Genomic DNA, 18,316 nt, shown 5'->3' on the forward strand with positions numbered 1-18,316 from the left:
TTAATTCCGATGCAATTGCTGTGTTTCATCGTCAATAAGAAGGTCCAAGGGATTCAGTAAACCTGAAGTGAAGCATCGGAATCCATAACTAGTGTCACAGGAATGGTTCAAAGCATAGTCAGTAAGAAGAGTCAGTGTTCTTGTACTTAAGTCGGCATAGTGCCTTTTGTATTTAATTCCGATGCAATTTCTGTGTTTCATCGTCAATAAGAAGGTCACAAGGATACAGTAAACCTGCAGTGAAGCATCGGAATCTGTAACTAATGTCACAGAAATGGTTCAAAACATAGACAGTAAGATGAGTCAGTCTTCTTGAACTTAAGTCGGCATTGTGCCTTTTTTATTTAATTCCGATGCAATTTCTGTGTTTCATCGTCAATAAGAAGGTCCAAGGGATACAGTAAACCTAGAGTGAAGCATCGGAATCTATTACTAGTGTCACAGGAATGGTTCAAAACATAGACAGTAAGAAGACTCATTCTTCTTGTTCTTAATTCGGCATTGTGCATTTTGTATATAATTCCGACGCAATTTCTGTGTTACATCGTCAATATGAACGTCAGAGGGATACAGTAAATCTGAAGTGAAGCATAGGAAACTATAACTAGTGTCACAGGAATGGTTCAAACATAGTCAGTAAGAACAGTCAGTCTTCTGGTACTAATGTCGGCATTGTGCCCTTTGTATTTAATTCCGATGCAATTTCTGTGTTTCATCGTCAATAAGAAGGTAGTAGGGATACAGTAAACCGGGAGTGAAGCATCGGAATCTATAACTAGTGTCACAGAAATGGTTCAAAACATAGTCAGTAAGAAGAGTCAGTCTTCTTGTACTTAAGTCGGCATTGTGCCTTTTGTATTTAATTCCGATGCAATTTCTGTGTTTCATCGTTATTAAGAGGGTCCAAGCGATACAGCAAACCAAGAGTGAAGCATCGGAATCTATTACTAGTGTCACAGGAATGGTTCAAAACATAGACAGTAAGAAGAGTCAGACTTCTTGTACTTAATTCGGCATTGTGCATTTTGTATTTAATTCGACGCAATTTCTGTGTTTCATCGTCAATAAGAACTTCAGAGGAATACAGTACATCTGAAGTGAAGCATCGGAATCCATAACTAGTGTCACAGGAATGGTTCAAAACATAGACAGTAAGAAGAGTCAGTCTTCTTGTACTTAATTCGGAATTGTGCATTTTGTATTTAATTCCGACGCAATTTGTGAGTTTCTTCATCAATAAGAACGTCAGAGGGATACAGTAAATCTGAAGTGAAGCATCGGAATCTATAACTGGTGTCACAGGAATGGTTCAAAACATAGTCAGTAAGAACAGTCAGTCTTCTTGTCCTAAAGTCGGCATTGTACCTTTTGTATTTAATTCCGATGCAATTTCAGTTTTTCATCGTCATTAAGAAGGTCCTAGGGATACAGTAAACCGGGAGTGAAGCATCGGAATCCACAACTAGTGTCACAGGAATGGTTCAAAGCATAGTCAGTAAGAAGAGTCAGTCTTCTTGTACATAAGTCGACATTGTGCCTTTTGAATATAATTCCGATGCAATTTCTGTGTTTCATCGTCAATAAGAAGGTCCAAGTAATACAGTAAACCTGGATTGAAGCATCGGAATCTATAACTAGTGTCACAGGAATGAATCAAATCACAGTCAGTAAGAAGAGTCAGTCTTCTTGTACTTATGTCGGCATTGTGCCTTTTGTTTTTAAGTCCGGTGCAATTTCTGTGTTTCATCGTCAATAAGAAGGTCAGAGGGATACAGTAAACCTGAAGTGAAGCATCGGAATCTATAACTAGTGTCACAGGAATGGTTCAAAACATAGACAGTAGGAAGAGACAGTCTTCTTGTACTTCAGTCGGCATTGTGCCTTTTCTATTTAGTATGCAATTTCTGTGTTTCATCGTCAATAAGAAGGTCCAAGGGATATAGTAAACCTGGAGTGAAGCATCGGAATCTATAACTAGTGTCACAGGAATGGTTCTAACATAGACAGTAAGTAGAATCAGTCTTCTTGTACTTAAGTCGTCATTGTGACTTTTTTATTTAATTCCGATGCAATTTCTATGTTTCACCGTCAATAAGAAGGTCCAAGGGATACTGTAAACCTGGAGAGAAGCATCGGAATCTATAACTAGTGTCACAGGAATGGTTCAAAGCATAGACTGTAAGAAGAGTCAGTTTTCTTGTACTTAAGTGGGCATTGTGTCTTTTGTATTTAATTCCGATGATATTTCTGTGTTTCATCGTCAATAAGAAGGTCAGAGGGATACAGTAAATCTGAAGTGAAGCATCGGATTCTATAACTAGTGTCACAGGAATGGTTCAAAACATAGTCAGTAAGCAGAGTCAGTCTTCTTGTACTTAAGTCGGCATTGTGCCTTTTGTATTTGATTCCGATGCAATTTCTATGTTTCATCGTCAATAAGAAGGTCCAAGGGATACTGTAAACCTGAAGTGAAGCATCAGAATCTATAACTAGTGTCACAGGAATGGTTCAAAAAATAGTCAGTAATAAGAGTCAGTCTTCTTGTACTTAAGTCGGCATTGTGCCTTTTGTATTTATTTCCGATGCAATTTCTGTGTTTCTTCGTCAATAAGAAGGTCCAAGGGATACTGTAAACCTGGAGTGAAGCACCGGAATCAATAACTAGTGTCTCAGGAATGGTTCAAAGCATAGACAGTAAGAAGAGTCAGTTTTCTTGTACTTAAGTGGGCATTGTGTCTTTTGTATTTAATTCCGATGAAAGTTCTGTGTTTCATCGTCAATAAGAAGGTCCAAGGGATACACTAAACCTGGACTGAAGCATCGGAATCTATAAATAGTGTCACATGAATGGTTCAAAACATAGACAGTAAGAAGGGTCAGTCTTCTTGTACTTAATTCGGCATTGTGCCTTTTCTATTTAATTCCGATGCAATTTCTGTGTTTCATCGTCAATAAGTAGGTCCAAGGGATACTGGAAACTTGAAGTGAAGCATCAGAATCTATAACTAGTGTCACAGGAATGGTTCAAAAAATAGTCAGTAATAAGAGTCAGTCTTCTTGTACTTAAGTCGGCATTGTGCCTTTTGTATTTATTTCCGATGCAATTTCTGTGTTTCATTGTCAATAAGGAGGTCCAAGGGATACAGTAATCCTGGAGTGAAGCATCGGAATCTATAACTAGTGTCACAGGAATGGTTCAAAACATAGTCAGTAAGAAGAGTCAGTGTACTTGTACTTAAGTCGGCATTGTGACATTTTTATTTAATTCCGATGCAATTTCTGTGTTTCATCTTCAATAAGAAGGTCCAAGGGATACAGTAAAAATAGAGTAAAGCATCGGATTCTATCACTAGTGTCACAGGAATGGTTCAAAACATAGACAGTAAGAAGACTCATTCTTCTTGTTCTTAATTCGGCATTGTGCATTTTGTATATAATTCCGACGCAATTTCTGTGTTACATCGTCAATATGAACGTCAGAGGGATACAGTAAATCTGAAGTGAAGCATAGGAAACTATAACTGGTGTCACAGGAATGGTTCAAAACATAGTCAGTAAGAACAGTCAGTCTTCTTGTCCTAAAGTCGGCATTGTACCTTTTGTATTTAATTCCGATGCAATTTCAATTTTTCATCGCCATTAAGAAGGTCCTAGGGATACAGTAAACCGGGAGTGAAGCATCGGAATCCACAACTAGTGTCACAGGAATGGTTCAAAGCATAGTCAGTAAGAAGAGTCAGTCTTCTTGTACATAAGTCGACATTGTGCCTTTTGAATATAATTCCGATGCAATTTGTGTGTTTCATCGTCAATAAGAAGGTCCAAGTAATACAGTAAACCTGGATTGAAGCATCGGAATCTATAACTAGTGTCACAGGAATGAATCAAATCATAGTCAGTAAGAAGAGTCAGTCTTCTTGTACTTATGTCGGCATTGTGCCTTTTGTATTTAAGTCCGATGCAATTTCTGTGTTTCATCGTCAATAAGAAGGTCAGAGGGATACAGTAAACCTGAAGTGAAGCATCGGAATCTGTAACTAGTGTCACAGGAATGGTTCAAAACATAGGCAGTAGGAAGAGACAGTCTTCTTGTACTTCAGTCGGCATTGTGCCTTTTCTATTTAATTAGTATGCAATTTCTGTGTTTCATCGTCAATAAGAAGGTCCAAGGGATATAGTAAACCTGGAGTGAAGCATCGGAATCTATAACTAGTGTCACAGGAATGGTTCTAACATAGACAGTAAGTAGAATCAGTCTTCTTGTACTTAAGTCGTCATTGTGACTTTTTTATTTAATTCCGATGCAATTTCTATGTTTCACCGTCAATAAGAAGGTCCAAGGGATACTGTAAACCTGGAGAGAAGCATCGGAATCTATAACTAGTGTCACAGGAATGGTTCAAAGCATAGACTGTAAGAAGAGTCAGTTTTCTTGTACTTAAGTGGGCATTGTGTCTTTTGTATTTAATTCCGATGAAATTTCTGTGTTTCATCGTCAATAAGAAGGTCAGAGGGATACAGTAAATCTGAAGTGAAGCATCGGATTCTATAACTAGTGTCACAGGAATGGTTCAAAACATAGTCAGTAAGAAGAGTCAGTCTTCTTGTACTTAAGTCGGCATTGTGCCTTTTGTATTTGATTCCGATGCAATTTCTATGTTTCATCGTCAATAAGAAGGTCCAAGGGATACTGTAAACCTGAAGTGAAGCATCAGAATCTATAACTAGTGTCACAGGAATGGTTCAAAAAATAGTCAGTAATAAGAGTCAGTCTTCTTGTACTTAAGTTGCCATTGTGCCTTTTGTATTTATTTCCGATGCAATTTCTGTGTTTCTTCGTCAATAAGAAGGTCCAAGGGATACTGTAAACCTGGAGTGAAGCACCGGAATCAGTAACTAGTGTCTCAGGAATGGTTCAAAACATAGACAGTAAGAAGAGTCAGTTTTCTTGTACTTAAGTGGGCATTGTGTCTTTTGTATTTAATTCCGATGAAAGTTCTGTGTTTCATCGTCAATAAGAAGGTACAAGGGATACACTAAACCTGGACTGAAGCATCGGAATCTATAACTAGTGTCACATGAATGGTTCAAAACATAGACAGTAAGAAGGGTCAGTCTTCTTGTACTTAATTCGGCATTGTGCCTTTTCTATTTAATTCCGATGCAATTTCTGTGTTTCATCGTCAATAAGAAGGTCCAAGGGATACTGGAAACCTGAAGTGAAGCATCAGAATCTATAACTAGTGTCACAGGAATGGTTCAAAAAATAGTCAGTAATAAAAGTCAGTCTTCTTGTACTTAAGTCGGCATTGTGCCTTTTGTATTTATTTCCGATGCAATTTCTGTGTTTCATTGTCAATAAGGAGGTCCAAGGGATACAGTAATCCTGGAGTGAAGCATCGGAATCTATAACTAGTGTCACAGGAATGGTTCAAAACATAGTCAGTAAGAAGAGTCAGTCTACTTGTACTTAAGTCGGCATTGTGACATTTGTATTTAATTCCGATGCAATTTTTGTGTCTCATCCTCAATACGAAGGTCCAAGGGATAGAGTAAACCGGGAGTGAAGCATCGGAATCTATAACTAGTGTCACAGGAATGGTTCAAAACATAGTCAGTAAGAAGAGTCAGTCCTCTTGTACTTATGTCGGCATTGTGCCTTTTGAATTTAAGTCCGATGCAATTTCTGTGTTCCATCGTCAATAAGAAGGTCAGAGGGATACAGTAAACCTGAAGTGAAGCATCGGAACCTATAACTAGTGTCACAGGAATGGTTCAAAACATAGACAGTATGAAGAGACAGTCTTCTTGTACTTAAGTCGGCATTGTGCCTTTTCTATGTAATTAGTATGCAATTTCTGTGTTTCATCGTCAATAAGAAGGTCCAAGGGATATAGCAAACCTGGAGTGAAGCATCGGAATCTGTAACTAGTGTCACAGGAATGGTTCTAACATAGACAGTAAGTAGAGTCAGTCTTCTTGTACTTAAGTCGGCATTGTGCATTTTTTATTTAATTCCGATGCAATTTCTGTGTTTCATCTTCAATAAGAAGGTCCAAGGGATACAGTAAACCTAGAGTGAAGCATCGGAATCTATCACTAGTGTCACAAGAATGGTTCAAAACATAGACAGTAAGAAGAGTCATTCTTGTTGTTCTTAATTCGGCATTGTGCATTTTGTATTTAATTCCGACGCAATTTCTGTGTTACATCGTCAATATGTACGTCAGATGGATACAGTAAATCTGAAGTGAAGCATCGGAAACTATAACTAGTGTCACAGGAATGGTTCAAACATAGTCAGTAAGAACAGTCAGTCTTCTTGTACTAATGTCGGCATTGTGCCCTTTGTATTTAATTCCGATTTAATTTCTGTGTTTCATCGTCAATACGAATGTCCTATGGATACAGTAAACCGGGAGTGAAGCATCGGAATCTATAATTAGTGTCACAGAAATGGTTCAAAACATAGTCAGTAAGAAGTGTCAGTCTTCTTGTACTTAAGTCGGCATTGTGCCTTTTGTATTTAATTCCGATGCAATTTCTGTGTTTCATCGTCAATAAGAAGGTCCAAGGGATACAGTAAACCTGGTGTGAAGCATCGGAATCTATAACTAGTGTCACAGGAATTAATTAAAACATAGTCAGTAAGAGGAGTCAGTCTTCCTGTACCAAAGTCGGCAATGTGCCTTTTGTATTTAATTCCAATGCAATTTCTGTGTTTCATCGTTATTAAGAGGGTCCAAGCGATACAGCAAACCAAGAGTGAAGCATCGGAATCTATTACTAGTGTCACAGGAATGGTTCAAAACATAGACAGTAAGAAGAGTCTGACTGTTTGTACTTAATTCGGCATTGTGCATTTTGTATTTAATTCGACGCAATTTCTGTGTTTCATCGTCAATAAGAACTTCAGAGGAATACAGTAAATCTGAAGTGAAGCATCGGAATCCATAACTAGTGTCACAGGAATGGTTCAAAACATAGACAGTAAGAAGAGTCAGTCTTCTTGTACTTAATTCGGAATTGTGCATTTTGTATTTAATTCCGACGCAATTTGTGTGTTTCTTCGTCAATAAGAACGTCAGAGGGATACAGTAAATCTGAAGTGAAGCATCGGAATCTATAACTGGTGTCACAGGAATGGTTCAAAACATAGTCAGTAAGAACAGGCAGTCTTCTTGTCCTAAAGTCGGCATTGTACCTTTTGTATTTAATTCCGATGCAATTTCAGTTTTTCATCGTCAATAAGAAGGTCCTAGGGATACAGTAAACCGGGAGTGAAGCATCGGAATCCATAACTAGTGTCACAGGAATGGTTCAAAGCATAGTCAGTAAGAAGAGTCAGTCTTCTTGTACATAAGTCGACATTGTGCCTTTTGAATAGAATTCCGATGCAATTTCTGTGTTTCATCGTCAATAAGAAGGTCCAAGTAATACAGTAAACCTGGATTGAAGCATCGGAATCTATAACTAGTGTCACAGGAATGAATCAAAACATAGTCAGTAAGAAGAGTCAGTCTTCTTGTACTTATGTCGGCATTGTGCCTTTTGTATTTAAGTCCGATGCAATTTCTGTGTTTCATCGTCAATAAGAAGGTCAGAGGGATACAGTAAACCTGAAGTGAAGCATCGGAATCTATAACTAGTATCACAGGAATGGTTCAAAACATAGACAGTAGGAAGAGATAGTCTTCTTGTACTTAAGTCGGCATTGTGCCTTTTCTATTTAATTAGTATGCAATTTCTGCGTTTCATCGTCAATAAGAAGGTCCAAGGGATATAGTAAACCTGGAGTGAAGCATCGGAATCTATAACTAGTGTCACAGGAATGGTTCTAACATAGACAGTAAGTAAAGTCAGTCTTCTTGTACTTAAGTCGTCATTGTGCCTTTTTTATTGAATTCCGACGCAATTTCTATGTTTCACCGTCAATAAGAAGGTCCAAGGGATACTGTAAACCTGGAGAGAAGCATCGGAATCTATAACTAGTGTCACAGGAATGGTTCAAAGCATAGACAGTAAGAAGAGTCAGTTTTCTTGTACTTAAGTGGGCATTGTGTCTTTTGTACTTAATTCCGATGAAATTTCTGTGTTTCATCGTCAATAAGAATGTCAGAGGGATACAGTAAATCTGAAGTGAAGCATCGGATTCTATAACCAGTGTCACAGGAATGGTTCAAAACATAGTCAGTAAGAAGAGTCAGTCTTCTTGTACTTAAGTCGGCATTGTGCCTTTTGTATTTGATTCCGATGCAATTTCTATGTTTCATCGTCAATAAGAAGGTCCAAGGGATACTGTAAACCTGAAGTGAAGCATCAGAATCTATAACTAGTGTCACAGGAGTGGTTCAAAAAATAGTCAGTAAGAAGAGTCAGTCTTCTTGTACTTAAGTCGGCATTGTGCCTTTTGTATTTATTTCCGATGCAATTTCTGTGTTTCTTCGTCAATAAGAAGGTCCAAGGGATACTGTAAACCTGGAGTGAAGCACCGGAATCAATAACTAGTGTCTCAGGAATGGTTCAAAGCATAGACAGTAAGAAGAGTCAGTTTTCTTGTACTTAAGTGGGCATTGTGTCATTTGTATTTAATTCCGATGAAAGTTCTGTGTCTCATCGTCAATAAGAAGGTCCAAACGATACAGTAAACCTGAAGTGAAGCACCGGAATATATAACTAGTGTCACAGGAATGGTTCAAAACATAGTCAGTAAGAAGAGTCAGTCTTCTTGCACTTAAGTCGCCATTGTGCCCTTTGTATTAAATTCCGATGCAAGTTCTGTGTTTCATCGTAAATAAGAAGGTCCAAACGATACAGTAAACCTGAAGTGAAGCATCGGAATCAATAACTAGTGGCACTGGAATGGTTCAAATCATAGACAGTAAGAAGAGTCAGTCTTCTTGTACTTAAGTCGGCATTTTGTATTTTGTATTTAATTCCGATGCAATTTTTGTGTTTCATCCTCAATACGAAGATCCAAGGGATAGAGTAAACTGGGAGGGAAGCATCGGAATCTATAACTAGTGTCACAGGAATGGTTCAAAACATAGACAGTAGGAAGAGTCAGTCTTCTTGTGCTTAAGTCTGCAATGTGCCTTTTCTATTTAATTCCGATGCAATTTCTGTGTTTCATCGTCAATAAGAAGGTCCAAGGGATACAGTAAACCGGGAGTGAAGCATCGGAATCTATAACTAGTGTCACAGGAATGGTTCAAACATAGACAGGAGGAAGAGTCAGTCTTCTTGTACTTAAGTCGGCATTGTGCATTTTGTATTTAATTCCGATGCAATTTCTGTGTTTCATCGTCAATAAGAAGGTCGGAGGGATACGGTAGACCTGAAGTGAAACATCGGAATCTATAACTAGTGTCACAGGAATGGTTCAAAGCATAGACAGTAGGAAGAGTCAGTCTAATTGTACTTAAGTCGGCATTGTGCCTTTTGTATTTTATTCCGATGCAATATCTGTGCTTCATCGTCAATAAGAAGGTCTAAAGGGATACAGTAAACATCAAGTGAAGCATCGGAATCAGTAACTAGTGTCACAGGAGTGGTTCAAACATAGACAGTAAGCTGCGTCAGTGTTCTTGTACTTAAGTCGACATTGTGCCTTTTGTATTTAATTCCGATGCAATTTCTGTGTTTCATCGTCAATAAGAAGGTCCAAGGGATACAGTAAACCTGAAGTGAAGCATCGGAATCTATAACTAGTGTCACAGGAATGGTAAAAACATAGAAGGTAGGATGAGTCAGTCATCTTGTACTTAAGTCGGCATTGTGCCTTCTCGATTTCATTCCGATGCAATTGCTGTGTTTCATCGTCAATAAGAAGGTCCAAGGGATACAGTAAACCTGAAGTGAAGCATCGGAATCTATAACTAGTGTCACAGGAATGGTTCAAAGCATAGTCAGTAAGAAGAGACAGTGTTCATGTACTTAAGTCGGCTTTATGCCTTTTGTATTTAATTCCGATGCAATTTCTGTGTTTCATCGTCAATAAGAAGGACCAAGGGATACAGTAAACCTGGAGTGAAGCATCGGAATCTATAACTAGTGTTACAGCAATGGTTCAAACATAGACAGCAGGAAGAGTCAGTCTTCTTGTATTTAAGTCGCCATTGTGCCTTTTCTATTTAATTCCGATGCAATTTCTGTATTTCATCGTCAATACGATGGTCCAAGGTATATTGTAAACCTGGAGTGAAGCATCGGAATCTATAACTAGTGTCACAGGAATGGTTCAAATCATAGTCAGTAAGAAAAGTCAGTCTTCTTGTACTTAAGTCGGCATTGTGCCTTTTGTATTTAATTCCGATGCAATTTCTGTGTTTCATCGTCATTAGTAAGGTCAGAGGGATACAGTAAACCCGAAGTGTAGCATCGACATCTATAACTGGTGTCACAGGAATGGTTCAAAACATAGACAGAAGAAGAGTCAGTCTTCTTGTACTTAAGTCGGCATTTTCCCTTTTGTATTTAATTCCGTTGCAATTTCTGTGTTTCTTCGTCAATAAGAGGGTCAGAGGGATACAGTAAACCTGAAGTGACGCATCGGAATCTATAACTAGTGTCACAGCAATGGTATAAACATAGAAAGTAGGAAGAGTCAGTCTTCTTGTACTTAAGTCGGCATTGTGCCTTCTCTATTTAATTCCGATGCAATTGCTGTGTTTCATCGTCATTAAGAAGGTCTAAGGGATACAGTAAACCTGGAGTGAAGCATCGGAATCTATAACTAGTGTCACAGGAATGGTTCAAATCATAGACAGTAAGAAGAGTCAGTCTTCTTTTACTTAATTCGGCAATGTGCCCTTTGGATTTAATTCCGATGCAATTTCTGTGTTTCATCGTCAATAAGAAGGTCAGAGGGATACAGTAAACCTGAAGTTAAGCATCGGAATCTATAACTAGTGCCACAGGAATGGTTCAAAACATAGTCAGTAAGAAGAGTCAGTGTTCTTGTACTTAAGTCGGCATTGTGCTTTTTCTATTTAATTCCGATGCCATTTCTGTGTTTCATCGTCAATAAGAAGGTCCAAGGGATACAGTAAACCTGAAGTGTAGCATCGAAATCTATAACTAGTGTCACAGGAATGGTTCAAAACATAGACAGACGAAGAGTCAGTCTTCTTGTACTTAAGTCGGCATTGACCCTTTTGTATTTCATTCCGTTGCAATTTCTGTGTTTCATCGTCAATAAGAGGGTCAGAGGGATCCATTAAACCTGAAGTGAAGCATCGGTACTTTTATCTAGTGTCACAGGAATGGTTCAAAACTTAGTCAGTAAGAAGAGTCAGTCATCTTGTACTTAAGTCGGCATTGTGCCTTTTTTATTTAATTGCGATGCAATTTCTGTGTTTCATCGTCAATAAGAAGGTCCAAGGGATACAGTAAATCTGGAGTGAAGCATCGGAATCTATAACTAGTGTCACAGGAATGGTTCAAACATAGACTGTAGGAAGAGTCAGTCTTTTTGTATTTAAGTCGGCATTGTGCCTTTTCTATTTAATTCCGATGCAATGTCTGTATTTCATCGTCAATAAGGAGGTCCAAGGTATATAGTAAACCTGGAGTGAAGCATCGGAATCTATAACTAGTGTCACAGGAATGGTTCAAGACATAGACAGTAAGAAGAGTCAGTTTTCTTGTACTTAACGCGGCATTGTGCCTTTTTTATTAAATTCCGATGCAATTTCTGTATTTCATCGTCAATAAGAATGTCCAAGGGATACAGTAAACCTGGAGTGATGCATCGGAATCTATAACTAGTGTCACAGGAACGGTTCAAAACATCGACAGTAAGAAGAGTCAGTCTTCTTGTACTTAATTCGGCATTGTGCCTTTAGTATTTAATTCCAATACAATTTCTGTGTTTGATCGTCAATAGGAAGGTCAGGGGGATACAGTAAATCTGAAGTGAAGCTTCGGAATCTATAACTAGTGTCACAGGAATGGTTCAAAACATAGTCAGTAAGAAGTGTCAGTCTTCTTGTACTTAAGTCGGCATTGTGCCTTTTGTATTTAATTCCGATGCAATTTCTGTGTTTCATCGTCAATAAGAAGGTCCAAGGGATACAGTAAACCTGGTGTGAAGCATCGGAATCTATAACTAGTGTCACAGGAATTAATTAAAACATAGTCAGTAAGAGGAGTCAGTCTTCTTGTACCAAAGTCGGCAATGTGCCTTTTGTATTTAATTCCAATGCAATTTCTGTGTTTCATCGTTATTAAGAGGGTCCAAGCGATACAGCAAACCAAGAGTGAAGCATCGGAATCTATTACTAGTGTCACAGGAATGGTTCAAGACATAGACAGTAAGAAGAGTCAGACTACTTGTACTTAATTCGGCATTGTGCATTTTGTATTTAATTCGACGCAATTTCTGTGTTTCATCGTCAATAAGAACTTCAGAGGAATACTGTGCATCTGAAGTGAAGCATCGGAATCCATAACTAGTGTCACAGGAATGGTTCAAAACATAGACAGTAAGAAGAGTCAGTCTTCTTGTACTTAATTCGGAATTGTGCATTTTGTATTTAATTCCGACGCAATTTGTGTGTTTCTTCGTCAATAAGAACGTCAGAGGGATACAGTAAATCTGAAGTGAAGCATCGGAATCTATAACTGGTGTCACAGGAATGGTTCAAAACATAGTCAGTAAGAACAGGCAGTCTTCTTGTCCTAAAGTCGGCATTGTACCTTTTGTATTTAATTCCGATGCAATTTCAGTTTTTCATCGTCAATAAGAAGTTCCTAGGGATACAGTAAACCGGGAGTGAAGCGTCGGAATCCATAACTAGTGTCACAGGAATGGTTCAAAGCATAGTCAGTAAGAAGAGTCAGTCTTCTTGTACATAAGTCGACTTTGTGCCTTTTGAATAGAATTCCGATGCAATTTCTGTGTTTCATCGTCAATAAGAAGGTCCAAGTAATACAGTAAACCTGGATTGAAGCATCGGAATCTATAACTAGTGTCACAGGAATGAATCGAAACATAGTCAGTAAGAAGAGTCAGTCTTCTTGTACTTATGTCGGCATTGTGTCTTTTGTATTTAAGTCCGATGCAATTTCTGTGTTTCATCGTCAATAAGAAGGTCAGAGGGATACAGTAAACCTGAAGTGAAGCATCGGAATCTATAACTAGTGTCACAGGAATCGTTCAAACATAGACGGTAGGAAGAGACAGTCTTCTTGTACTTAAGTCGGCATTGTGCCTTTTCTATTTAATTAGTATGCAATTTCTGTGTTTCATCGTCAATAAGAAGGTCCAAGGGATATAGTAAACCTGGAGTGTAGCATCGGAATCTATAACTAGTGTCACAGGAATGGTTCCAACATAGACAGTAAGTAGAGTCAGTCTTCTTGTACTTAAGTCGTCATTGTGCCTTTTTTATTTAATTCCGATGCAATTTCTATGTTTCACCGTCAATAAGAAGGTCCAAGGGATACTGTAAACCTGAAGAGAAGCATCGGAATCTATAACTAGTGTCACAGGAATGGTTCAAAGCATAGACAGTAAGAAGAGTCAGTTTTCTTGTACTTAAGTGGGCATTGTGTCTCTTGTATTTAATTCCGATGAAATTTCTGTGTTTCATTGTCAATAAGAATGTCAGAGGGATACAGTAAATCTGAAGTGAAGCATCGGATTCTTTAACTAGTGTCACAGGAATGGTTCAAAACATAGTCAGTAAGAAGAGTCAGTCTTCTTGTACTTAGGTCGGCATTGTGCCTTTTGTATTTAATTCCGATGCAATTTCTGTGTTTCATTGTCAATAAGGAGGTCCAAGGGATACAGTAATCCTGGAGTGAAGCATCGGAATCTATAACTAGTGTCACATGAATGGTTCAAATCATAGACAGTAAGAAGGGTCAGTCTTCTTGTACTTAATTCGGCATTGTGCCTTTTCTATTTAATTCCGATGCAATTTCTGTGTTTCATCGTCAATAAGAAGGTCCAAGGGATACTGGAAACCTGAAGTGAAGCATCAGAATCTATAACTAGTGTCACAGGAATGGTTCAAAAAATAGTCAGTAATAAGAGTCAGTCTTCTTGTACTTAAGTCGGCATTGTGCCTTTTGTATTTATTTCCGATGCAATTTCTGTGTTTCTTCGTCAATAAGAAGGTCCAAGGGATACAGTAAACCTGGAGTGATGCATCTGAATCTATAACTAGTGACACAGGGATGGTTCAAAACATAGACAGTAAGAAGAGTCAGTATTCTTGTACTTAGGTCGGCATTGTGCCTTTTGTATTTAATTCCGATGCAATTTCTGTGTTTCATTGTCAATAAGGAGGTCCAAGGGATACAGTAATCCTGGAGTGAAGCATCGGAATCTATAACTAGTGTCACAGGAATGGTTCAAAACATAGTCAGTAAGAAGAGTCAGTCTACTTGTACTTAAGTCGGAATTGTGACTTTTGTATTTAATTCCGATGAAATTTTTGTGTTTCATCCTCAATACGAAGGTCCAAGGGATAGAGATAACCGGGAGTGAAGCATCAGAATCTATAACTAGTGTCACAGGAATGGTTCAAAACATAGTCAGTAAGAAGAGTCAGTCCTCTTGTACTTAAGGCGGCATTGTGCCTCTTGTATTTAATTCCGACGCAATTTCTGTGTTTCATCGTCAATAAGAAGGTCAGAGGGATACAGTAGACCTGAAGTGAAGCATCGGAATCTATTACTAGTGTCATAGGAAAGGTTCAAAACATAGACAGTAGGAAGAGTCAGTCTTATTGTAGTTAAGTCGGCATTGTGCCTTTTGTATTTTATTCCGATGCAATTTCTGTGCTTGATCGTCAATAAGAAGGTCTAAATGGATACAGTAAACCTCAAGTGAAGCATCGAAATCTAACTAGTGTCACAGGAATGGTTCAAACATAGTCAGTAAGAAGAGTCAGTCTTCTTGTACTTAAGTCGGCATTGTGCCTTTTGTATTTAGTTCCGATGCAATTTCTGTGATTCATCGTCAATAAGAAGGTCAGAGGGATACAGTAAACCTGAAGTGAAGCATCGGAATCTAAAACTAGTGTCACAGGAATGGTTCAAACATAGACAGTAAGAAGAGTCAGTCTTCTTGTACTTAAGTCGGCATTGTGCCTTTTCTATTTAATTAGTATGCAATTTCTGTGTTTCATCGTCAATACGAAGGTCCAAGGCACATAGTAAACCTGGAGTGTAGCATCGGAATCTATAACTAATGTCAAAGGAATGGTTCAAACATAGACAGTAGGAAGAGTCAGTCTTCTTGTACTTAAGTCGGCATTGTGCATTTTGTATTTAATTCCGATAAATTTCTGTGTTTCATCGTCAATAAGAAGGTCAGAGGGATACAGTAGACCCGAAGTGAAGCATCGGAATCTATAACTAGTGTCACAGGAATGGTTCAAAACATAGACAGTAGGAAGAGTCAGTCTTATTGTACTTAAGTCGGCATTGTGCCTTTTGTATTTTATTCCGATGCAATTTCTGTGCTTCATCGTCAATAAGAAGGTCTAAAGGGATACAGTAAACCTCAAGTGAAGCATCGGAATCAGTAACTAGTGTCACAGGAATGGTTCAAACATAGACAGTAAGCTGCGTCAGTGTTCTTGTACTTAAGTCGGCATTGTGCCTTTTGTATTTAATTCCGATGCAATTTCTGTGTTTCATCGTCAATAAGAAGGTCCAAGGGATACAGTAGATCTGCAGTGAAGCATCGGCATCTGTAACTAGTGTCACAGGAATTGTTCAAACCATAGACAGTAGAAAGACTCAGTCTTCTTGTACTTAAGTCGTTATTGTGCCTTTTGTATTTAATTCCGATGCAATTTCTGGGTTTCATCGTCAATAAGAGGGTCAGAGGGATACAGTAAACCTGATGTGAAGCATCGGAATCTATAACTAGTGTCACAGGAATGGTAAAAACATAGAAGGTAGGATGAGTCAGTCATCTTGTACTTAAGTCGGCATTGTGCCTTCTCGATTTAATTCCGATGCAATTGCTGTTTTTCATCGTCAATAAGAAGGTCCAAGGGATACAGTAAACCTGAAGTGAAGCATCGGAATCTATAACTAGTGTCACAGGAATGGTTCAAAGCATAGTCAGTAAGAAGAGACAGTGTTCATGTACTTAAGTCGGCATTATGCCTTTTGTATTTAAATCCGATGCAATTTCTGTGTTTCATCGTCAATAAGAAGGACCAAGGGATACAGTAAACCTGCAGTGAAGCATCGGAATCTGTAACTAGTGTCAAAGGAATGGTTCAAAACATAGACACTAAGATTAGTCAGTCTTCTTGTACTTAAGTCGGCATTGTGCCTTTTTTATTTAATTCCGATGCAATGTCTGTGTTTCATCGTCAATAAGAAGGTCCAAGGGATACAGTAAACCTGGAGTGAAGCATCGGAATCTATAACTAGTGTTGCAGCAATGGTTCAAACATAGACAGCAGGAAGAGTCTGTCTTCTTGTATTTAAGTCGCCATTGTGCCTTTTCTATTTAATTCCGATGCAATTTCTGTATTTCATCGTCAATACGATGGTCCAAGGTATATTGTAAACCTGGAGTGAAGCATCGGAATCTATAACTAGTGTCACAGGAATGGTTCAAAACATAGTCAGGAAGAAAAGTCAGTCTTCTTGTACTTAAGTCGGCATTGTGCCTTTTGTATTTAATTCCGATGCAATTTCTGTGTTTCATCGTCATTAGTAAGGTCAGAGGGATACAGTAAACCCGAAGTGTAGCATCGACATCTATAACTGGTGTCACAGGAATGGTTCAAAACATAGACAGAAGAAGAGTCAGACTTCTTGTACTTAAGTCGGCATTTTCCCTTTTGTATTTAATTCCGTTGCAATTTCTGTGTTTCTTCGTCAATAAGAGGGTCAGAGGGATACAGTAAACCTGAAGTGACGCATCGGAATCTATAACTAGTGTCACAGCAATGGTATAAACATAGAAAGTAGGAAGAGTCAGTCTTCTTGTACTTAAGTCGGCATTGTGCCTTCTCTATTTAATTCCGATGCAATTGCTGTGCTTCATCGTCAATAAGAAGGTCTAAGGGATACAGTAAACCTGAAGTGAAGCATCGGAATCTGTAACTAGTGTCACAGGAATGTTTCAAAGCATAGTCAGTAAGAAGAGTCAGTGTTCTTGTACTTAAGTCGGCATTGTTTCTTTTGTATTTAATTCCGATGCAATTTCAGTGTTTCATCGTCAATAAGAAGGTCCAAGGGATACAGTAAACCTGCAGTGAAGCATCGGAATCTGTAACTAATGTCACAGGAATGGTTCAAAACATAGACAATAAGATGAGTCAGTCATCTTCTACTAAAGTCGGTATTGTGCCTTTTGTATTTCATGCCGATGCAATTTCTGTATTTCGTCGTCAATACGAAGGTCCAAGAGATACAGTAAACCTGAAGTGAAGCATCGGAATATATAACTTGTGTCATAGGAATGGTTCAAAACATAGACAGTGGGAAGAGTCAGTCTTCTTGTACTTAAGTCGGCATTGTGCCTTTTGTATTTTATTCCGATGCAATTTCTGTGCTTCATCGTCAATAAGAAGGTCTAAAGGGATACAGTAAACCTCAAGTGAAGCATCGGAATCAGTAACTAGTGTCACAGGAATGGTTCAAACATAGACAGTAAGCTGCGTCAGTGTTCTTGTACTTAAGTCGGCATTGTGCCTTTTGTATTTAATTCCGATGCAATTTCTGTGTTTCATCGGCAATAAGAAGGTCCAAGGGATACAGTAAATCTGCAGTGAAGCATCGGAATCTGTAACTAGTGTCACAGGAATTGTTCAAACCATAGACATTAGAAAGAGTCAGTCTTCTTGTACTTAAGTCGTTATTGTGCCTTTTGTATTTAATTCCGATGCAATTTCTGGGTTTCATCGTCAATAAGAGGGTCAGAGGGATACAGTAAACCTGAAGTGAAGCATCGGAATCTATAACTAGTGTCACAGGAATGGTAAAAACATAGAAGGTAGGATGAGTCAGTCATCTTGTACTTAAGTCGGCATTGTGCCTTCTCGATTTAATTCCGATGCAATTGCTGTGTTTCATCGTCAATAAGAAGGTCCAAGGGATACAGTAAACCTGAAGTGAAGCATCGGAATCTATAACTAGTGTCACAGGAATGGTTCAAAGCATAGTCAGTAAGAAGAGACAGTGTTCATGTACTTAAGTCGGCATTATGACTTTTGTATTTAATTCCGATGCAATTTCTGTGTTTCATCGTCAATAAGAAGGACTAAGGGATACAGTAAACCTGCAGTGAAGCATCGGAATCTGTAACTAGTGTCAAAGGAATGGTTCAAAACAT

This window comes from Schistocerca americana, chromosome 10 (genome assembly GCF_021461395.2).
Source record: "Schistocerca americana isolate TAMUIC-IGC-003095 chromosome 10, iqSchAmer2.1, whole genome shotgun sequence".
NCBI lineage: Eukaryota > Metazoa > Arthropoda > Insecta > Orthoptera > Acrididae > Schistocerca > Schistocerca americana.